The sequence below is a fragment of the Anolis carolinensis genome, chromosome 2 (genome assembly GCF_035594765.1).
Source record: "Anolis carolinensis isolate JA03-04 chromosome 2, rAnoCar3.1.pri, whole genome shotgun sequence".
NCBI classification, from domain to species: domain Eukaryota; kingdom Metazoa; phylum Chordata; class Lepidosauria; order Squamata; family Dactyloidae; genus Anolis; species Anolis carolinensis.
The window spans coordinates 170872202-170896791 of record NC_085842.1 but is presented as its reverse complement, the minus strand read 5'-3'; the positions used below and the strand labels follow the sequence as shown (position 1 = coordinate 170896791).

General features: G+C 41.3%; 1 protein-coding gene across 4 annotated transcripts in view; it reads left to right on the top strand.

The window, feature by feature from the left end:
• Window positions 1–13628: 13628 nt before the first annotated feature.
• The window catches only part of LOC100559013 (olfactory receptor 1L4), a 32879-nt gene continuing 21917 nt past the window's right edge, over window positions 13629–24590 (top strand). For 2 of the 4 annotated variants that reach the window (XM_062971075.1, XM_062971074.1), the window contains exons 1-2: window positions 13629–13894; window positions 24259–24300. The gene's annotated coding sequence lies outside the window, so the exon portion shown is untranslated. The remainder of the gene's footprint in view (window positions 13895–24258; window positions 24301–24590) is intronic. The other 2 variants (XM_008116420.3, XM_062971076.1) reach the window with 1 other exon arrangement.

Sequence of the window (24590 nt, the reverse complement as noted above, 5' to 3'; positions counted from 1 at the left end):
GAGTCATTAGGGGAAAAGCTGAAGGACCCCAACTATGCCCTCCCAAGCACCTTAAGGCAGCTTTTTTTTTCATGTCAGGAGCAACCAGAGTTGCTTCTGGAGTGAGAGAATTGGCCTTCTGCAAGGACGTTGCCCAGGGAAAGCCCAAATGTTTTGATGTTTTACCATCCTTGTGGGAGGCTTCTCTCATGTCTCCGCATGGAGCTGGAGCTGATAGAGGGAGCTCTCCCCGGGTGGGATTCGAACCTGGCAGCCTTCAGGTCAGCAACCCAACCTTCAAGTCACAAGGCTTTTATCCCCTAGACCACCGGAGGCTCCTTAATGAAATAAATGGTATTTTGGGGTGATGTGTGTGATATAGTTGACTCTCCATGGATTTTGCCTTTGCAGGTTTGATTGGATTGAAATTCTCAGCTTTTTTCGCCATTGACAAGGCTGATTAGGACTGTTGGGATTTGATTCAAACCCTGTCTGGAGAACCACATGATTTCCAACTCCAGCTCATCCAGTTAAATTGTACTGGATGGAAACTCTGTATCATTCCCTAAAGACACACCATAGAGTTCTACTACTGAAACTAAGCAGATGTGGCCTTTTAAGTCCCCGGAGTAGAAGGAAACAGAAACAACAAAGATTTCCACAAGGATACTTGAAAGATTTATTATAGCGTAAGCTTTGGCGGATTATTGCCCACTTCATTGGACAAGCTCGCAGCCACAGGAAGCTGAAGTGATAATAAATTTGTTCTTCTGGAAGTTGCATTGGGCGCTTTTGTTGCCCATGTTTTCTAACACACTAAACACTCCCGGAAACAGAACTAATCCACTCTAAGCTCTTTGTAGAAAAAAAGAGTCTAGAAAATAAATAAATACATCTGAGATGTTTGTTGTTATATTCTGGACTGCTTTCATCCTGGTATTTATCATGAGAATTTATCTGGGCATGCTGATTTGCGAGGACCACATGATCCTTTCCTTGTCCTTGCAAGAATTTACTGGAAATGTGTGAGCATATACATTTTCAGGTTGCTGTGAGTTTTCCGGGCTGTATGGCCATGTTCCAGAAGCATTCTCTCCTGACGTTTTGCCAAGATCTATGATAGGCATCCTCAGAGGTTGTGAGATATGTTGGAAACTAGATGAATGAGGTTTATATATCTGTGGAAGGTCCAGGGTGGGAGAAAGAACTCTTGTCTATTTGAGGCAAGTGTGAATGGTGCAATTGATCACCTTGATTAGCACAGAATAGCCTTGCAGCTTCAATGTCTGGCTGCTTCCTGTCTGGGGGGAATCCTTTGTTGGAAGGTGTTAGCTGGCCGTGATTGTTTCCTGTCTGGAAATACCCTGTCTTCTGGGTGGTGTTCTTTATTTACTGTCCTGATTTTAGAGTTTTTAGTACTGCCAGCCAGATTTGGTTCATTTTGATGGTTTCCTCCTTTCAGTTGAAATAGTCCACATCAGGGGTCCTCAAACTTTTTAAGCCGAGGGCCGGTCCACAATCCTTCAGACTGTTGAGGGGCCGGATTATCATTTGAAAAAAATACAAACAAATTCCGATGCACACTGCATATGTCTTATTTGTAGTGCAAAAACAACAACAACAACAACAAGAACAATGAAAGAACAATACAATATTTAAAAATAAAAACAATTTTAACCAACATACATTTATCAGGATTTCAATGGGAAGTGTGGTCCTGCTTCTGGCCAATGAGATAGTCAAGTTAATTAGGGTTGTTGTTGTTGTTGTTGTTGTTGTTGTGTGCCTTCAAGTCATTTCAGACTTTGGGTGAGCCCAAGTCTAAAATGTATTTATTTATTTACTGCATTTATTTACTACATTTGTATCACACCCTTCTCACCCCAAAGGGGACTCAGAGTGGCTTACAAATTATATGTACATACAATATATTATATTATTAGCATAGCACAATATTAGCATTATATATTACTATATTGAACTATACCACTATACTGTAATATTATTAGTAATATTATATGTAATATAGAATATATAATTAATATTATTATATGGTATTATTATTAGTGTTATATTGTATTACATTATAATATTATTATCAATATTATATGTATATACAATAGATTATATTATAAAACTGAGGGCGGGGGCCAGGTAAATGACCTCGGAGGGCCGCATCCGGCCCCCGGGCCTTAGTTTGGGGACCCCTGGTCCACATGCTTGTGGATTTCAGTGGCTTCTCTGTGTAGTCTGACATAGTGGTTGTTAGAGTGGTCCAGCAATTCTGTGTTCTCAAATAATATACTGTTTCCAGGTTGGCTCATCAGGTGCTCTGCTATATCTGACTTCTCTGGTTGAATGAGTTTGCAGTGCCTTTCATGTTCCTTGATTCATGTCTGGGCAATGATGTTGCATTTGGTGTCCCTATGTAGACTTGGTCCTAGGTTCAAACCCCGGGAGCGGCATGAGCGACCGCTGTTAGCTCCAGCTCCTGCCAACCTAGCAGTTCGAAAACATGCCAATGTGAGTAAATCAATAGGTACCACTCTGGCGGGAAGGTAACGGCGCTCCATGCAGTCATGCCAGCCACATGACCTTGGAGGTGTCTACAGACAACGCCGGCTCTTCGGCTTAGAAATGGAGATGAGCACCAACCCCAAGAGTCAGACATACTGCACTTAACATCAGGGGAAACCTTTACCTTATGAAGACTTGTCCACAGCTGCATGGTATACGGTAGACTCCTGCAGGGGTGAGAGGATCCCTCTTGTTCTTTGCCGGACACAGCATTTGTTGGATTTTCTTAGTGGGTCTATAGATAGTTTGTTGATTGTGTTTCTTCATCAGCTTCTCGATGTGGTTAGTGGTTCTCTTGATGTATGGTAAGAATATACATTTATAAATAAAGAACAACACTCAGAAAACAAGGGAATTCCAGCCAGGAAACAAACAGGGCCTTCTAACACCTCCCAACAAAGGATCCCGCAGGCAGTAAGCAGGTAGGCTTTGAAACTGAAAGGCCATTCAGTGCTAATCAAGGTGGCCAATTGCACCATTCACAACAGACAAGAGTTCAGGGTTGTTGTATGTTTTCCTCAGCAAGGAAGGTTTATATATATCTGTGGTAAGTCCAGGACTGAGTTTCTCCATACCTTACAACCTCTGAGGATGCCTGCCATAGATGTGGGTGAAACGTCAGGAGAGAATATTTCTAGAACATGGCCATACAGCCTGGAAAACATACAACAACCCTGTGATCCCGACCATGAACGCCTTCGACAACAGACAGGAGTTCTTTCTCCCACCCTGGACTTTCCACAGATATATTAACCTCACTTTACTAGTTTCCAACGGACCTCATTACCTCTGAGGATGCCTTCCACAGATTCAGGCAAAATGTCAGGAAAAAAATGCTTCTGGTACATGGCCATACAGCCCAGAAAATTCACAGCAACCCAGTGATTCTGGCCATGAAAGCCTTCGACAACACATATGCATCTTCGTCTGTCAACCTGTGGCAATCCCTTTCATTTCATAGGCTTTTCCTAGGCAAGGAAAACTCAGAGGTGGTCCCCTCCTTCCCCTAGAATGCAGCCTTAAGCACTTGGGATTTGTTGGTGGTCTCCCATCGAAGTACCAACCAAACAGTTAGCTTCTATAAGAGCAGATGCAATCTTTAAGGTAACTAGCTCAGTTAACAAATTGTACACTATGGACCTAAACACAAATAGCATTTACTTATTTATTGAACTGTAGCTTTTCTCAATGTCCCTATTATTTCCTAAGGAAGAGATTTGCAATCCATAAGCAAAACAATATCTACTATTTAAAAAAAAATCCAATGTAAAATAGTTGTTTGAGCACTGGACTCCCAGAGACCAGGTTTTGCACTCTGCTCAGCCTTGGAAACTTATTGATGATCTTGGGCAAGCCACACTCGCCCTCAGTCTCAGAGAAAGACAGTGGCAAATGCCCTCTGAATAAATCCTGCTAAGGAAAGCCCAATAACAGCTTGGCTTTAGGGGAACCATAACTCAGAAATAACTTGAAGGCATACCACAGGAATTTCAACCCCTCCCTTTCCTGCACCTATCCACCCAGATTATGGACACTCAGAGGGATTGTTAGCACTTACTTCCATTCTCCTTTTAAAGTAAGGAATTGATGGAAGCTGCCTAGATGGTTGCTTTTGACTTTAAATGCTGCCATTAAGAAAGAGAATGCAGCCCTGCAGCCAAATTATGCATTTTGTCTGTAGACATCCTTTCCCTCAGCAATCCCCAAATGAATATAAACACAGCATTAAAAACACTAGTTGAGTCCTAGACATGTCTACATGGAAGTAAGCTCTATTTTATTTCAATATCATTTACTTATACAAAATTCTGTCTGACCTTGGAGTCTAAGCAGGGTCAATCCAAGTTAGTACTTGGATGAGAGATCTCAATTGAATACCAGGTGGGTTGCTGTGAGTTTTCCGGGCTGTATGGCTATGTTTTAGAAGCATTCTGTCCTGATGTTTTGCTCACATCTACAGCAGACATCCTCAGAAGTTGTGAGGTCTGATGCTAGAAGATATATTTCAGGTGCAGGAACCTGAAAAATCACCTCTGAATATTCCATGCTTAAGAAAACTATATACTGTAAATAAAAAAAATGGGATCAGCATAAATCAGGCAACCTAAAGGCACAAACAATATATATATATATATATATATAGAGAGAGAGAGAGAGAGAGAGAGAAAGAGAGAGAGAGTAGGACCGCACCATAAACATAAATTATTAAGTACAGTAGAGTCTCGCTTATCCAACATAAACGGGCTGACAGAACATTGGATAAGCGAATATGTTGGATAATAAGGAGAGATTACGGAAAAGCCTATTAAACATTTAATTAGGTTATGATTTTACAAATTAAGCACCAAAACATCATGTTATACAACAAATTTGACAGAAAAAGTAGTTCAATACACAGTGATGCTATGTAGTAATTACTGTATTTATGAATTTAGCACCAAAATATCATGATGTATTGAAAACATTGACTACAAAAATGCGTTGGATAATCCAGAACATTGGATAAGCGAGTGTTGGATAAGTGAGACTCTACTGTATAAAAGAAAAACTTTGCTGGATCAGAGGAAATGTTTACCTAAGATCTGGGGGGCTTTGTGGCTTTCTATGTGTTGCTGGATTGCAGCTGCCATCATCCTTCCCTAAGGGTTCTGCTGGTTAAGACTGCTGAGACTTACATTTGGCTAGATTTTCTACACCTGTTCTGAATATATTTTACTTTTGGGCTTATATTTTCTACTTTTGGGTCACTGTGAGTTTTCTGGGCTGTATTCTACTTTTAATGCTCTTCCTTCTCACACCCAGCACCATCCACTTTGCAGCACCTTAAACATTATTATATTTTTGGTGTTTTGTAGACTGAAGTCCATGGAGGTTAGCATGATATATTACAATGCTATCCTCAGTCTGATTCTCCCTCATAAATAAATATAGCGGTAAAGAAGATGTCTATCTTTAAAGACCTTTTTTTTCCAAAAGAAAAATGTCAACATTCATATTTGAATTAATACTGTTTATTATGCCAACCGATGGGTTAGTTTTTTCAAGCTGCTTCCGGTCATTTTGTTACCTTTTTTTCCAGAACAGATTTAGGTCCTTCTTTTGAAGTTACAATAGAGTCTCACTTATCCAACACTCGCTTATCCAATGTTCTGGATTATCCAACGCATTTTTGTAGTCAATGTTTTCAATACATCGTGATATTTTGGTGCTAAATTTGTAAATACAGTAATTACTACATAGCATTACTGCATATTGAACTACTTTTTCTGCCAAATTTGTTGTATAACCTGATGTTTTGGTGCTTAATTAGTAAAATCATAACCGAATTTGATGTTTAATAGGCTTTTCCTTAATCCCTCCTTATTATCCAACATATTCGCTTATCCAACATTCTGCCAGCCCGTTTATGTTGGATAAGTGAGACTCTACTGTATTTCTTCTTTGGATACATTTCAGTTTTAGCGTGAATTGTCACAGGCAGGAAACAGCCAGGCTTTGAAGCTGCAAGGCCATTCATTGTTAATCAAGCTGATCAATTGGAACATTCACATTTACCTCCAACAGACAAGAGTTATTTCTCCCACCCTGAACATTGCCCAGATATATAAACCCCACTTGCCTAGTTTCCAAAAGACCCTAGAACCTCTGAGGATGCCTGCCATAGATGTGGGCAAAACGTCAGTAGAGAATGCTTCTGGAACATGGCCATACAGCCTGGAAAACTCACAGCAACCCAGTTATTCCGGCCATGAAAGCCTTCGACAACACATTGTTACAGAATACTTTTTTTACATTCTAACTTTTTTTGGCTTTACATTTTTAAAATAATCTCTCCTTACCAATTGAGGACTGCCCTTCCCGCTTGAGTCAAAATGCCCTTCATTACTCCACAAAATCTCATCCAATTCTCCATCTATAAATTCCAAGATTGCAGTTATAGGGAGAAAGGGGCAAAATAAGTATGGTATTTTCCCAATTCTTCTGCCTGCTCCAAATAAATTCTCTCTCTGACTTCCCAAACTTTCTGCCAATTCCAATCATGTAACCTTTCTTCAAATCAATCAAAAATAGTGTTTTGGCACCCAAAGAAAAAGTCAGGCAAAGTGACCAAAGATGAAAGGCAAAGACAGCAAATGTATGAGTTCTGGATGTGAAAATCCTAGATTTGGAACATCTCAACTTTCTGCAGTTCTAGACATTGGGGTACTTGTTGTGTGCATTCAAGTCATTATCCATTTATGACGCAGGGTTTTCTTGGCATGATTTGTTCAGAAGTGTTTGCCTTCTGAGGTTTCCTTGGCCCAGTTGCTTTTAGGAGCCATCACAGGATTTTATCAAGTATGTCTATTTTATGCAACTTTATTAGTTTTATGATTTATTTTATTGTTGATTGATTTGTTTTACTGTTGTGTTTTTACATTGTCTGTTTAGCCTGGGCTTGGCCCCATGTAAGCCGCCCCGAGTCCCTTTGGGGAGATGGGGCGGGGTATAAAAATAAAATAATAATAATAATAATAATAATAATAATAAAGCCTGGTCTTTCCAGTGCTAGGATCCTGAATTAATGTCATTTGGCATCACTTGAACTGCCATGGTTCAATGCTATGGAATAGTGAGATGTGTAGTTTGATTAAGCAGAAAAGGCCTTGTAAAACGACAACTCTCATGATTAAATTGAACTAAGATAGTTAAAGTGATGCCAAACTGCATTAATTTTGTCATGTAGATTGATAAATCCCTAGTCCAATGCTAAGACCATCACACAACGCTGTCCCTAGATCCTGAAGAAATGAAGGAAGATTTTGTGGGGGCAGAGTTCTCTGGGGAACCATGACCCTGGCCATATGGCTACTATGGCCCTGAATCTCTTCTTCTAGGGGTGAACTTTGAAGCCATCCTGGTGCCAGGGGAGGTAGGCAAACCTTGGGCAAGTGACCCTTCTGGGCCCAAGGCTGGAGGATTCTGGGAGCTGCAGTGGCTTGCCAAGGGCTCCTCTTCCTCTTGGAGGCCGCCTCCATTGTCTCTCCGTCTGTGGCTCTCAACAGGAGTTGGGCTCCAACCCTCTGCATATCAAAGGACAATCGGAGGGGCAGGAGATGGGCCATTGTGTGGGGTGGCAGGCAGAACTGTAAGCTCCTGGACCCCTGCTGGCTTCTCATTAACATTCAGCCTAGATTAGTTCAGAAGAGCCAATTAGTGCTGATGAAAGGGGAGAGAGCAAAAAGGATGTGTGACCAGACTAACATTCCTGCAAAGTCTGTTTCAATCCAGTTTCTGGGTTCCACCCAAGTTTTCTGGGGAGACTTCCATCCCATCTATGATAACCATTAAAGTGACACCTTTGGCTCTCCTGAGGCAAGGCAGGATCAACACTAAAGGTGCCAAATTCCAGATGAGGTTGGAAGCTAAGCAAGGTCAGCTATGGTTACTACCTGGATGGGAGGCCACCAATGAACACCTAGGCTGGATTTCAGAGAAAGGAACTGGCAAAATGACTTCTGAGCTTTCTTTGCCCCCCCCCCCCAAAAAAAAAAAACCAAAAAAAAAAAAAACCATGACGGAATCCACAGAATCACAGATAGGTGATATGAAGGCATACTCATAATCTTAATAATCCAGCAAAGGCTGCACAAAGTGATATACTTCTCTTTAACTGCCATGGCTATGGAATCCTGAGATTTATAGTTTGGTGGGGCACCATCACTTTTGGTAAGAGCTTGAAAAACTTCCCTTCCACACAGCCATATAACCCAGAATATCAAGGCAGAAAATACCACAATATCTGCTTTGAATTGGGTTATCAAAGTCCACACTGCCATATATTCCAGTTCAAAGCAGAAAATGTGGGATTTTATTCAGCTGTGTGGAAGGGGCCCATGTCAATTAAAGGAGTATCAAGCCACATTGATTTTACAGTGTAGATGCACCCTGAAAAACTTTGGCCCCTTCTACTTGCATTATGGGCCCTGGTGGCACAGTGTGTTAAAGCGATGAGCTGCTGAACTTGTGGACCAAAAGGTCCCAGGTTCAAATCCCAGAAGCGGAGTGAGCGCCCGCTGTTAGCCCCAGCTCCTGCCAACCTAGCAGTTCTAAAACATGCAAATGTGAGTAGATCAATAGGTACCGCTCCAGCAGGAAGGTAATGGCGCTCCATGCAGTCATGCCGGTCACATGACCTGGAGATGTCTATGGACAACGCCGGCTCTTCGGCTTAGAAATGGAGATGAGCACCAACCCCCAGAGTCAGTCACGACTGGACTTAACGTCAGGGGAAACCTTTACTTACCTTACTTGCATTATATGGTCAGTGTAGACCAGTGTAGACCAGTGGCTCCCAATCTGGAGGCTGAAGTTTGCTCATGGTGTAGACTCATATGGTGCAGTTCAATGCAGTTAAATAGTATTTCATGAGTCTGCATTAACCACATAATGTAATTTCAAACTGAATTATATGGCAGTGTAGATGGGGGTCTTTGATTATATTATTGAATTGGAACCTTGAGAAGGAATGTAAGAGATTTAAATGTATATTGTCCTTTGTTTTAAAGGAAAACTGTAATAAAATGATGTTTAGATGGGATTTCACCTCATTCAACAGAATTATCAAAAATGTATTAGGGGGTCAATAACATGTGTTGGGAATGTGAAACCCATGAAAGCACTTTTTATCACTTGTGGTTAGTTTGTGAAAAGTGAAGGACTGGAAGCTGATACTGTTGTCAAAATTGGAATTTACCTAAATCCAGAACTATTTTTATTGAGTCTTCCAAATAACCAAGAGGTGCATTGTAAAGTGTTCAATTGCATGATTTTAGCAGTAACTCTGCTTTATGCTCAAACTGTAAGAATACTGTTTTCCGTTTGCCCACATGTATGGATGCCTGCCATAGATGTGGGCGAAACGTCAGGAGAGAATGCTTCTGGAACATGGTCAAACAGCCTGGAAAACTCACAGCACCCCAGTGATTCTGGCCATTAAAGCCTTTGACAACATGGAGTAATGATTGTTTTGGTTGGAGTTTTGAGTTTGGGTCTTTTTTGTATGTTTCTTTTTGTTTTATTGTAATATTTGCATTTGTTATTGTTATTTGTTAGGAGCCCCTGATGGCGCAGTGGGTTAAACCCTTGTGCTGACAGGACTGATGACGTGAAGGTTGGGTTGCTGACCTGAAGGTTGCTGGTTTGAATCCAACCTAGGGAGAGCGCGGATGAGCTCCCTCTATCAGCTCCAGCTCCCCATGTGGGAACATGAGAGAAACCTTTCACAAGGATGGTAAAACATCAAAACAAGCATGTGTCTCCTGGGCAATATCCTTGCAGACGGCCAATTCTCTCACACCAGAAGTGACTTGCAGTTTCTCAAGTTGTTCCTGACACAAAAAAAATTGTTATTGTTAAGATACAATAAAACTAAACTGAACACATGAGAAGGGACAACATTCTGTTACAGAAATAGATCTCTATGTATTTACTTAGAAGCAATTGTCACTGGGTTTGGTGGTATTGTTTATGCCCAGCTAAGCAATATTTATACTTATTCATCAGGGAACTCAAGTCGATGTGCCTTGAGGAGCAACAGTTTAAAGATTGACTTTACTGTAAAGTAAACACACCTCCTTTATTTCCCCCTTTTTATTTTTAAACAAAAAAGCAAGATTTGATAACATCAACACTTCTGTGAATCCAGAGTTTCTGCAAAACATTTGCACAATGCTATGTAGTTATTAGGCCTGGTCCTGAGCATTTTTCCCTCTTTCTTCTTTTATATTTTAGTGTGTAATTTTCCTCCAGCACCACCACTTCTGTGCTCATATGAGGATGGGAAGGATGCTTATTTTTAGTAATATTAACATAACTGAGTAATATTACCTTTGAGCTTGTAAAAAATCAACCAAAGCCCATCAGTACTTCCTTGTCTTCTCAACATTAATGCCGCTTAAGCATTTGCGAACCTGATTCAATTCCCCATTGTGATGAGAAGCTTTTAGGGCATTGTTGTTTCTGTTGTTTGCCTTCAGGTCATTTCCGACATCAAGCAATCCCAAGGTGAATCTATCACAGCCATTTCTTGCCAAAATTTGTTCAGAGGGGGGTTGCCTTCGCCTTCTTCTATGGCTGAGAGGGTGCGAATTGTCCAAGGGCCATGAGTGCATTTCCATGGCTGAGCCGGGATTTGAGTCTGGCCTCACTGATGTTTTAGTCAAACACTCAAAATACAGACTAGCTACTGAAATAGAATATCCAACAAGCACCTTTTCTCTTCCTTGGTAGTCAACATTAAATATCATGGACATAGGCCTAAATATTGGATTAGACGTAGTGAAGTACATTGGACTTAAAATATGTGATAACTGAGGTCTGGATCCAACCCAACCACAGCAAAGTAATAGCTATCAATTGGCTGCTACTTTTCAAGAATCTTTCTACCAACCACATTGTCCAAATGACCAACAGGTTGGCTGTTTAAATCCAGGGAGAGCAGGTGAGCTCCCTCTGTCAGCTCCAGCTCCCCATGTGAGGACATGAGAGAAGCCTTCCACAAGGATGGTAAAACATCCAACATCCGGGCATCCTCTGGGCAATGTCCTTGCAGACGGCCAAATCTCTCACATTAAAAGCAACTTGCAGATTCTCAAGTCACTCCTGACATGGAAAAAAAATTAAAAGGGGGACTTGCACTGTAAGCACTCAAATAACATTAACCGATACCGGCAACATCCCATGGCCTTGTAATACAATGGGGGAATGGACAGGGCAGAGTCCATCTTTCCGTGAGATAGGCTGTCTCGAGCAGCAGATTTGGAGTTTCAGGAAATGGCAACAACTTGATAAGATATTGAATTCATCACTATAATCAATATTATTGTTGACTTTTTCATACTCTTTCATTGTCCCAGTTTGGCCAGGACAGTCCCAAATAATCTCATGTTATCTCATTTTTTAAAGCTACCCTTAAAATATCCTAGTTTTTCTCTCCTTCCCCCATTCTACCCCCCACTTTTCCTCAGCTTCCTTTAACTGCTCTAAACTGAGCTCAAAGTATAAAAGTATTTTTTTTTGGCTCATCTCACCAGAGGGGAACAGGGAGGTGGGGATGGAGTCATTCAATTCCTACTAGGCTTATGTCAGAGCAAACCTTAGATGCTGGTGCTTACATGGTCCCTTCCCTTTAATAACATTTCTCCTCTTGATCACATTGTGATTTTGCTTGGAAATGTTGAGGGCTATGCTCTCTGTCTTGTAAGGCAATATCATTTGCCCAGCTTTGCCTGGTCTTGGTTTAAATGTCATTTGCTGCTTTGCCTCAACTGGCAAAATATCTTAGGATTTTTTTTTCATGTCAGGAGCGACTTGAGAAACTGTAAGTCGCTTCTGCTGTGAGGGAATTGGCCGTCTGTAAGGACATTGCCCAGGGGACGCCGAGATGTTTTACCATCCTGTGGGAGCCTTCTCTCATGTCCCCACATGGGAAGCTGGAGCTGACAGACGGGAGCTCACCCCACTCCCCTGATTCGAACCGCCAACCTTTCAGTCAGCAGTCCTGCTAGCACAAGGGTTTAACCCATTGCATCACCGGGGGCTGCACTTCAGCCTTCTAGGTGTTTTGGACTTAAACTCCCACAATTCCTAAGAGCTGGTAGGCTGTTGGGAATTGTGGGAGTTGAAGTCCAAAACACCCAGAGGGCTAAAGTTTGCCCATGCCTGATGTAGAGTTTTGAGAACAATACTACTTCTTAGTAGCACCATTCCAAGAGCTACATCCAGAATTTAGAAAAAGCTGAAATTTATTTTTAGTACAGTATCAGAAATATGGTGCGGGGGAAGGGGGAGTTTTTTTCTTTCTGTTACCATGGATTCAAGAACAAATCAAGGCTGAACTCTCCCAAGCAGCTGAGATAACTTAAGTTGAGACAGTCGTACCTTGGACATATTGTGGGAAGACATGTCTCATTGAAAAATAAAACCGTGCTTGGTGAGGGAGAAGTAAAAAAAGAGGAAGACTATATTATAGGGGACTCAGTCATGGAAGCCACGGATGTCCTGAGACTGCAAGAGCTGTTAATGACAGGCAAGACTTGGAGTCTCGCATTCATAGAGTTACCGTAGAATCATAGAATCAGAGTTGGAAGAGAGCTTGTGGGCCATCCAGTCCAACCACATTCTGCCAAGAAACAGGAAATCGCATTCAAAGCACCCCCGACAGACGGCCACTCAGCCTCTGCTTAAAAGTCTCCAAAGAAGGAGCCACCACCACACTCCGAGGCAGAGAGTTCCACTGCTGAACAGCTCTCACAGTGAGGAAGTTCTTCCTGATGTTCAGGTGGAATCTCCTTTCCCGGAGCTTGAAGCCCTTGTTCCGCATCTTAGTCTCCAGGGCAACAGTTGACTGCAATTAACAACAACAACAACCCTAAATAATGGGATCCATAGTTCTTTTACATATATACAAAGCCTTTAAACTACTGAAGCACTTAAACTGTTATAGCAACAGTTTATGGAATCCTAGGATTTGTAGTTTGGTAAGGCACTAGCTCTTTAGCTGAGAATTTGAAATATCCTTCCCTAATTTGCAAATCTAGAGAACCAGCATGATGTGGCGGTGTATGTATTGGACTAGGGATTATAGACAACCAGGGTTCAAATCTCTACTCAGCCACAGAAACCCAGATGTTGACCCTGGACGAGTCACACTCTTTTAGTTTTAGAGAAGTGGTTCTCAACCTGTGAGTCCCCAGGTGTTTTGGCCCACAACTCCCAAAAACCCCAGCCAGTTACCAGCTGTTAGGATTTCTGGGAGTTGAAGGCTAAAACATCAGGGGACCCACGGGCTGAGAACCTACTTAGGCGATCCCTCGTAGTTCGAAGATGATGGTCTTCCAGTTGTGGGGTCTTGAGGATCGGTTCTTAGGTGGCTGAAGAGACCTATTCTTGGTCTGCATGTTCTCCCGCAGTGAGGACATCGGCTTCCAGGTGGAAGGCGGTCCTGGTCAGGGTTGGCTTAAGTAAGTTAGGATTTCTGGGAATTGAAGGCTAAAACATCAGGGGACCCACAGGTTGAGAATCACTGTTTTAGAGAAAGGTGAGAGGAAAGCTCCTGTGAAGAAATCTTGCCAAGAAAATCCCATTATAATGTAAGTTGGAGTGTGACTTGAAGGCACATAACACTAACAAAATAGCAAATTTTGCATAGGATGTTGCCATGGCAGCCAAAATGGAGTCATAATGCTGTATTTGTGTAATGTGAAAAACAGTGGAGAGTCAGAAATACTTACTGATCTACTACCAAGCACCGAAGATCACTTTCTGCTCACCTTTTAAGGACGGAATATTCTAGGTTGTGAGTATTACGGGCATTCATGAAGAAAAGTGAAATACAGAACTTTGAGGTCTTACTCTTGTGAACATCTCCCAAAACATCCCAGTCAGCATAGGCATGGTTGCAGTCCCCAAAAAGTACCGTTTCCAACCCTTTCTCTAGCAGATAGTCAGTTTGAAAGAGCAAAGACTGAGCTTCTATAATCTTTAAGAAGACATTTTAATCGCTAAGTAGGAAAGCATTTTGGGGTATACAGTAGAGTCTCACTTATCCAACTTCCACTTATCCAACGTTCTGTATTATCCAACGCAGTTTGCCTTTTAGTAGCCAATGTTTTTGTAGCCAATGTTTTCAATACATTGCAATGTTTTGGTGCTAAAGTACAGTAATTACTATATAACATTACTCTGTATAAAATTGCTTTTTCTACCAATTTGTTGTAAAACATGACATTTTGGTTCTTAATTTGTAAAATCATAATGTAATTTGATATTTAATAGGCTTTTCCTTAATCCCTCCTTATTATCCAACATTTTTGCTTATCCAACGTTCTGCCGGCCTGTTTATGTTGGGTAAGTGAGACTCTACTGTATTTCATTCCTTTTAAACTTGTGTATGTTTTTTTAAAAGCTTTATTTTGTTTTATTTGCTTTTATTTGTTTTGTAATTTCTATTGTGATTATTTTTAATTATTTTGGAAGCGGGCCTTGAGTCCCATTCTGGGGAAGAAACGTGGCAAATAATAAATGCAATGAAATAAGACAAAATAATTGAAAATAAAATAAATAATGACAATGACAGGAAAGCAGTTTGAAGCACATTTTGACATTTTGCCCAAGGCTCCAAAATGTCTCAGTCTCATCCTCCCCTTCCAAAGACCTGCTGTGAATCCTCTTAGATGGTGTCACAGGAGGCAAGATGAAGCATTTGTATTCACAACCAAGGTTGGGTGATCCCATGTGGTTTCCAGTGCCTGTGTGGTCTGCTCCGAAGAAGAGAGAAGGAAGGAACCAAAATCTGGGACTCAAGTCAATGGACAATTTGATTCCTGAGGGTTTAATAGCATGTCTTCAGGCTGCAGAGCAGCTTCTCCCCCTTGTGGTTCATTTTGGAACAACAGCCTCCTACAAGGGGGAAGGCATACAATACTCCACGAGGACAGGAATATTTTGAGTTGCTGTGAGTTTTCCGGGCTGTATAGCCATGTTCCAGAAGCATTCTCTCCTGACATTTCGCCCACATCTATGGCAGGCATCCTCAGAGGTTGTAGGTATATTGGAAACTAGGGAAGTGAAGTTTCTATATCTGTGGAATATCCAGGGTGGGAGAAAGCACTCTTGCCTGTAGGAGGCAAGTGTGAATGTTGCAATAAATCACCTTGATTAGTATTGAATGGCCTTGTAAGTTCAAGGCCTGGCTACTTCCTCCCTGGGTGAATCCATTGTTGGGAGGTGTTAGCTGGCCCTGATTGTTTCATGTCTGGAATTCCCCTGTTTTCAGAGTGTTGTTCTTTATTTGCAGTCCTGATTTTAGAGGGTTTTTTTTAAAAAAATACATAGAGTCTCACTTATCCAACATTCACTTATCCAATGTTCTGGATTATCCAACGCATTTTTGTAGTCAATGTTTTCAATACATCGTGATATTTTGGTGCTAAATTCGTAAATACAGTAATTACTACATAGCATTACTGCGTATTGAACTACCTTTTCAGTCAAATTTGTTGTATAACATGGTGCTTCATTTGTAAAATCATAACCCAATTTGATGTTTAATAGGCTTTTCCTTAATCCCTCCTTATTATCCAACATATTCACTTATCCAATATTCTGCCGGCCCGTTTATGTTGGATAAGTGAGACTACTGTACTGGTATCCAGATTGTGTTCATTTTCATGGTTTCCTCCTTTCTGCTGAAATTGTCCACATGCTTGTGGATCTCAATGGCTTCTCTGTGTAGTCTGACATGGTGGTTCTTCGAGTGGTCCAGCGTTTCTGTGTTCTCAAATAATATCATCAAGTGCTCTGCTATGGCTGACTTCTCTGGTTGAAATAGTCTGCAGTGCCTTTCATGTTCCTTGATTCGTGTTTGGGTAATGCTGCGTTTGGTGGTTCCTACCAGTATGAACAAAATCTGCCTACCAATATTTAAAAACTCTAAAATCAGGACAGTAAATAAAGAAGAGCACTCTGAAAACAGGAATTCCAGACATGAAACAATCAGGGCCAGCTAACACCTCCCAATAAAGGATTCTCCCAGACAGGAATCAGCCAGGCCTTGAAGCTGCAAGGCTTTTCAATGCTAATCAAGGTAATTAATTGTAACATTCACACTGGACTCCAACAGACAAGAGTTCTTTTCCCACCCTGGACCTTCCACAGATATATAAACCAAGCATGACTAGTTTCCACAGACCTCACAACTTCTGAGGATGCCTGCCATAGATGTGGGTGAAACGTTAAGAGAGAATGCTTCTGGAACATGGCCAAACAGCCTGGAAAACTCATAGCAGCCCAGTGATGCCAGCCATGAAAGCCTTTGACAACCATTCTATAATTTTAATGCATTTTAGTTGTTAAAATTGTATTATGTTGTAAATGTGATGAGCTTCCATATTACCCCTAGATAGGAAGCAGCCAGACCTTGAAGCTGAAAGGCCATTCAATGCTAATCAAGGTGGCCAATTGCAACATTCACACTTGTCTCAAACAGACAAGAGTTCTTTCTCCCACTCTGAACATTATTCTACAGATATATAAACTCCACTTGCCTAGTTCCCAAGAGACCTCACAACCTCTGAGGATGCTTGCCATAGATGTGGATGAAATGTCAGGAGAGAATGCTTCTGGAACATGGCCATACAGCCCAGAAAACCTACATCAACCCAGGGCCCTTCCTCACAGCCCTATATCCCAGAATATCAAGGCAGAAAAACCCACAATATCTGCTTTGAGGTGGGTTATCTGAATCCAGACTGAAATAATTTGGGATTTTCTAACTTGAGATTCTGGGATATAGGGCTGTATGGAAGGGCCCCTGGTGATTCTGGCCATGAAAGCCTGCGACAACAGAGATATCTTGCTTAAAGAAGTAGAAATTATCTTGGGCATGACTTCTTTAGCAAGAAATTCCTACAACACAAAAGAGGAGAGCTAGTCAAGCATCTTTTTTACAATTAGAACCACAAGATGCATATGTGAAATTAAATAAACAGGTCAGACAAATCTTGCATTGTGAGCAGTAAGTTAAAACTTCAGTTGAGCATTTAGAAATATCATGTAGGCATCCAAAGAAAAGGGATCAGGCAGTGACCAAAGCAATGTGAACAAAACACGTGGATAAGTTCCAGGGATGAATCAAGTTTAGCGAATCTCTCTTTGCAATGTTAGAAATTTGATGAGAATAGAAAGGGGCACTGCCTTCATTTGGCTGATGATAGAAGCTAAACAAGGACAGATTGCCAATGAATACCAGGTGCTGCAAGCCACTGCTTCTTAAACTGTGGGTCCTGACCCCAAATGGGGTCTCCTTAGCTCGATGCCAGGGTCCCGAAATATTTGGCAACATTAAAACATTTTTGAGCACCAACCAATCTGTTAGCAACAACATGCAGTTTTTACAGTGGACTCCGCAGAAAATGCTTCAGCTGTACTCCACAAAAAAGAAAACCAGCCTATATAGCAAGCCTTGAAAATGCTGGTTTATTATCAGTAAATGTTTGATTCTGATACCCATTTTATATACTTTGAGTCACGTAAAAATTCCTCAGGCAGAAAGCGGTTGTGAGTGGAAAAAGTTTAAGAAGTCTTACTCTAGGCCAAAGGTTCTGAACCTGTGGGTTCCCAGATGTTTTTGGCCTTTAACTCTGTCAGACCCCTGGCAGCAGGGCACCAAGAACCATACACGGAGGCCAATCTCTTTCTAATATCTTTATTAAGGAATTATATAAAAACAATAAAAACAAGTGAAGAATATAGTTCAGAAGCAGACCTTTCAAATGAGGTCAAATATAGTCCAAAAATGTATTGTCCAATAAATGATATTAGAGTTCAAAGTTCTTTATCCAATACCGAAACACACACTATTGCCAAGCAATAGTGTAGGGAAATGTCTGAGTCTCAGGAGTCCTAGGTAGCTTGACAACAAGGCTGGAAACAAGGCTGGATACAAGGCAAACAGTGATTCTTAGAACAAGGTCCGTGGTTGAAAGCAAAGCGAGGCAAGTCTTGAATACTTAATCCGGGAAACAAGGAACTGGGGTTACGAAGTCCACACACGATCTTACTCCTGAAGCTGCTCTGTTGACTCCGCAAAGATTCTCCCGCGTCAGGCACCTATATTGGGGTCTCGTTTTCCCGCCAACAATCTCTTTCCCTAGAGAACGGGAAGCGAAACCCAACTTTGTCCAGATGCAAGACTCCTTAGAATTTCCCAAGGGAAGCAGGTCTAATCAGCCTGCTGTTTGGCAGCAATCCGTAAACTCCTGCGATTTTGTTCCCTGACTCCTCTGTCAGCACAGTAGGATTCTTTTCTAGGGAACGGAGGCGAGGAATGCCCAAGGTCTGTTTTACTGAATTCTTGGGTACAAACATCAACATCCGGCAGGTGAAAGCTTTTGCTGAACCGGCGAAAACCCCATGTTTTCGTCTTCATCTGCCACGATGGCACTAGGAGCAGGACTACAAGGCCCATGAGGCATCACAAACTCTCAGAAATCCTAACAGCTGGTAAACTGGCTGGGATTTCTGGGAGTTGTAGGCCAAAACACCCGAGGACCCACAAGTTGAGAACCACTGCTCTATGCTATATTTCAGAGGAAGAAACTGATCAAACTATATATGACTATTATCCTTCCTGAGAAAACTACAAAAAAAATTGGTTGGTCATCATAAATGCATAGGCACACACACATGCATATCTATCCCCCTGGGCCCTACACAGGCGTGTGCGAATATCACAGCCAAATGGACAAGGCCAGTCACATGGATCTTTCCCACCCAGTTCATATTCTCCCAATGATGATGTGTTGATTTTGTGGAAAGTACCCAAACAGTGTGTTAAAGCGCTGAGCTGCTGAACTTGCAGACCGAAAGGTGCCAGGTTCAAATCCCAGGAGCGGAATGAGCACCCGCTGTTAGCCCCAGCTCCTGCCAACCTAGCAGTTCGAAAACATGCAAATGTGAGTAGATCAATAGGTACCACTCCGGCGGGAAGCTAACGGCGCTCCATGCAGTCATGCCGGCCACATGATCTTGGAGGTGTCTATGGACAACACCGGCTCTTCGGCTTAGAAATGGAGATGAACACCAACCCCCAGAGTCGGGCACGACTGGACTTTATGTCAAAGGAAACCTTTACCTTTACCCTACCCAAACAAGAAGGCCTCCCCTGGGTGATCAGATTATTATTTACACTCAAGCACCAAAATGTGGTATGCAGATGAAAGGTGTGTCTTTATTAAAAAGTTTCCTGAACTAGTCTCCCCACCAAACAAGCTTTTCTAGCCTCCTTTCATTAGAATAGCAGGATTTCCATTTTGCTCTGATCAGGCACTTGGGCCAGCATCCCTCTAGGCTACTTAAATTGCTCTCACTCCCTGATTACAAAGCTGTTGTCAATTTACTTTCCAAAGTTTCCTTGTTAATATGTTATTTGTTTTGCTGTCATAATTATTTAGCAGGAGACCCTATTCCCTGAAGGAAACTGGTCAAAATGTGATTTATTAGAGGCGTAAGCCCTTCAGGGACTCATTAAGAAGCATTCTCTTGTGGTGCCAAGATCGGTGGATGGAACTTTGGCTGTTGTGATAGTTTTGCATGAGACTAAAGTGTGATTTTCAGTGAATACATTTATGGCAGAACCAATTAAGTGAAGAATGACAGTCACTGGTTAGGACAAAACATTCAGGTTCTTTAGCTACCGATATATGGGAATACATTGCCTCTAATATCTGTCCCTCTGTGTATGTGCCTTCAAGTAGCCTGTAAATGTAAGGTGTTCAGCAGGGTTTTTTTCAGCAAGGAATACTCAAAGGTGGTTTTTCCAGTTACTTCCTCTGAAGTACAACGTCCAGGTCTTGGCATTAATTGATGACCTCCCATCCAAATACTAATCAGGGCTGACCCTGCTTAGCTTCCAAGATCAAACAAAATCTGGTGCCTTGGGATATTTAGACAATACTGAACATTACATATCTTTTGTGACCAGTAGGCCTTAAATCCATAAAACAAGACACATTCAACATTAATTTTGTCACATCAAGTGATTTCATAGTAAAAACCTTCCTTTTTGTTAGGTAGGACAAAGCTTGGTGATGGTGTCTGTATTGGCAGAGTGGTAAATCCTCTATGGAAGCATTTATCAACCTGGGGGTCGGGACCCCTGGGGGATGGTGAAGCGAGTGTCAGAGGGGTCACCAAAGACCATAAGAAAACACATATTTATTTTTTAAAAATAATTTTAATTGAAATATTTCCAAAAGGGGTAAATAATAATAAAAAACTGATAAAAAGAAGAAAAAGCGTCAGAGGGGTGAGGATAGGGGGATGAGAAAGAGAAAAAAAGGGGGGAATTGGAGTTATGGGTAAAAAAGGGTTGGTTGTATTTCTGATGGTCTTAGGAACCCCTTTGGCAGAGAAGATGGAATATCTCTTTGCCTGTCCTTCTCTTATCTTCCTTTTTGGAAACCAATGGCGAATCCTCCCACCAATTTGCCCAAATTGATTGTTGGTGGGGTTCAAGGGGCCCTTTGATTGTAGGTGAACTATAAATCCCAGTAACTACAATTCCCAAATGTCAAGGTCTATTTTCCGCAAACTCCAGTGTTCACATTTGGCATATTGATTATTTGTGCTAAGTTTGGTCCAGATCCATCATTGTGTGAGTTCACAGTGCTCTCTGGATGTAGGGGAGCTCAAGGTCAATACCCACCAAACTCTTCTAGTATTTTCTGTTGGTCATGGGAGTTCTGTGTGCCAAGTTTGATTCAATTCCATCATTAGTATTCAGAATGCTCTGATTGTAGATTAACTATAAATCCCAGCAACTACAACTCTCAAATGACAAAATCAATCCCCCGCCCAACCCCACATGTATTCAGATTTGGGCATATCGGGTATTTGTGCCAAATTTGGTCCAGTGAATGAAAATGCACCCTGCATTTCAGATATTTACATTATGATTCATAACAGTAGCAAAATGACAGTTATGAAGTAGTAACAAAAATAATTTTATGGTTGGGGGTCACCACAACATAATGAACTGTATTAAGGGGTTGCGGCATTAGGAAGGTTGAGAGCCACCGCTCTATGGATTTCATCCCTGAGTTTAATAGTGCTCTCCAATGTTCTGATGCCTCAAACAGTAAAAAAAAAAAGCCCTAGAAAGAATCTCTGTATGCCTGAGCCCCATTGAGGGTTTGTAGAAAAGTACACACAAACTTGGCTAGTCATATACGCTTTTCCTCACATTGATAGTTTATACCAAGGCTTCTTACACTTTTCCCACCTGTGACTTCTTTCCATCTGAGAAATTTTTACATGACCCCAAGTATTCAGGGATGTAAAATAGGTATAGAAATCAAGCGTTTACTGATAATAAATCAGCATTAGCAAGGCTTGCTAAATAGGCTTATTTTCTTTTTTAGTACAGCTAAAGCAAATTCTGCAGAGTCCACTGTAAATACAGCACGTTGTTGCCAACAGATTTGTGTAGATGTCTGAGTGGCATTCAGAAACCTTTTACTGTTGCCATTTTTTGTGACCCCAACATGGAACGAAGGGGACCCCATTTGGCGTCAGGACCCACAATTAAGAAGTATTGTTAGGGCAAAGCTTTGCCTCCAAATTTACTAAGAAACCTTGAGCTGCTTACTAACCATGATAGTGTCCTTTTGGACTGTGTCCTTCATTTCCTTATCTTTGATATATGTTCCTAGTGAAGTCTCCATCATTGTCACTTTGAGAAGCAGTCAGGAGAAATGTTATTTGCAACTTCAAACTTTATTTTACCATTTCCTCCATTTTAAAAGTCAGAGATGTCTTACTGCAGTTTCTTATTTTTCCCCCTCTGGCACATAAATGGCATTTCACAGCACTACAGTTACTGTTTCCAGCTGTCCATTAACAGTTATGTCTGACACTAGGGCTGGTTAAATCCATTTAAGATTAAATCTAGAACCACCTTTCTTTTTTGTAAGGCCATTTCCTTGGATGAAGTCATTCGGCTTATATATTTGCGCTCTCCTTGTCCTCCTTTGAAACACATTCTCTGCCAAAATCAGAACAACTTTTCTGCTTTTGATTGTTTATGGGGGGTGTCTTGGTGTGATTTATCAATATTGTTCCTCTAATTTTTTTCATATTTGATTGTCCAACTTATTTTCTTTTATGCAAGATTATTATTGGGTTGCTGTAAGTTTTCCGGGCTGTAAGGCCATGTTCCAGAAGCTGAACAATTGCAACATTCACCCTTGCCTTCAACGGACAAGAGTTTTTACTTCCACCCTGGACCTTCCACAGTTATATAAACCCCACTTGCTTAGTTTCCAACAGACCTCACAACTTCTGACGATGCCTGCCATAGATGTGGGTGAAACATCAGGAGAGAATACTTCTGGAACATGGCTATACAGCCCAGAAAACTCATAGCAACCCAGTGAATCTGGCCATGAAAGCCTTCAACAAGATGATGATGATGATGATGATGATGATGATTATATTTAGGAGCCCCCGGTGGTGCAGCGGGTTAAACTGCCGAGAATACAATTTAAAATATACAAATATACAAACCTGAACAAAGAGTTAAACTATACAAATAGACAAGTTTGTGATCCTTTTTGTTTTCCATGTTTAAGTAAGACATTCCTTTATTGAATTAACTTTCCCTTTTTGCGTTTTTATGTCTTCAATATATATTTTAGAAGTTAGAATGTAGGTTTTTACAAAATGAATCTGGACTGCAGCTCCCATCATCCTTGATAGAGATAATGGTTACCTGGAAACAGCAGTTGTCTCCAGATTCAGTAAGAATGACAAAGTATAAACAAAGTATAAACAATAAAACAGTGTTCGTTTCCAAAATTCTTTGGAAATTCAAATGGTTCAGCATACTGAAGCAGGTTGATTAGAGCCAGTTATAGGAAGCAAATAATTACAGGAGTCCTTTGTGTAGCCCAGTCTCTGAAATGTTGTTTATGATTTATAAATCCCTAAATAATTTCAGAGACATATATCTGAAGAAGATCCTTTCTCCTTCTTGTGGTTTCCATTTCAATGGGGTTGTGAATTCATTCTGGGTTTAAGCATGAACTGGAATGAAGCTACCAAAGGGATTGAACCTAGTTCCCCAAAACAGAGGCAACACCTTTAAAATTCAGACTAAAATGAGGAATAGATTCCCTGCCTGCCTAACTGTCATTGCAGCTATGAAAATCGTCTGCTGAAGACCTTCTTCTCCCTTTAGTCCATACCTGATGTGCATTTGACAGGTCCTAAAGAGAGAGCCTTCCCAATGGCTGCGCCCATGTTTTTGGAACTCCCTACATAAGATGACTCATCCTTGCCCATTTATTGATACCCTTTTGTCAGAGGAGGAAAAGAGGAGCCTCAGTGGGGCAATGGGTTAAACCCTTGTGCTGGTTGAACTGCTAACCTGAAGGTTGGGTTGCTCACCTGAAAGTTACCAGTTCGAATCTGTGAGACGGAGCAAGCTCCCATCTGTCAACTCTAGAAGCCTCCTAGCTAACACATCCGGGCGTCCCTTGGGCAACGTCTCTGTAGACGGGCAATTCTTGCACACCAAAAGAGACTTGCAGTATGTTCTCAAGTCATGTCTGACACGATTAAAAAAAATAACAGAGGAAAAGAGACAGAGTTTCGTAGACAATAGTGTGGGTATGCCTTCAAGTTGTCTGTGCATTTATGGTGGCCCCATGGATTTCATAGGGTTTTCTTAAGCAAGGAATCCTCCTTTGCCGATTCCTTCATATGAGACCCCTTCTATGCCATTTAAAATCCAGATTATGTGCTTTGAACCGGACTATATGACAATATAGAAGGGGCCTGAAAGGCAAGGAATCGCAGATCCCTTCCACATCTTGGACTCATGGTGATCTCCCATCAGAGTACTGTACTCACCAGGACAGGACCAGTTTAACTTCCAAAATTAGCTGGGATCTGGTGCCTTATAGGATATCTTAATCTCTATTGGACTGTAGCACTGATTTCTTTATTCTACTGCTTTGTATTTTATGTTGTACTTTGTCTCAACATTGTTTTCCCTACTCTGGTTTGGTTTTTAGATTATTCTGTCTGTTACCATCCTTTGCAATTCTGGATATTATTGAAGGTAACAAATATAGTCATTTTGTCTCCTCTTTTACCCAGAGGCTGTCAAGTTTTGCTGCAACAGCCAAGCAAGAAATGGAGGTGAAATCTTTCTCCTCTTCTTCAGATGAGTGACTTATAAATCCTTTGATATTCAAAGCTAAAGTCAAATGTAGGAAATGGCTTCCTTGGAATTTCAAGCATTGATGATTAACTCTAATGGTCTGTCTTCCCAACGGACAATGGGCCCTTAAATCCCTCAAGTGACCTCTGCCAAGGAAGTGGGTGAAGGAGAACAATGGCAGGATTCTTCCCGGCTGAACACCCCAGTTGTCAGATAGATGCCCTCCCAGCCACGCTCTTAGCTTTGGACAATGAGCTCCCATTTCCGA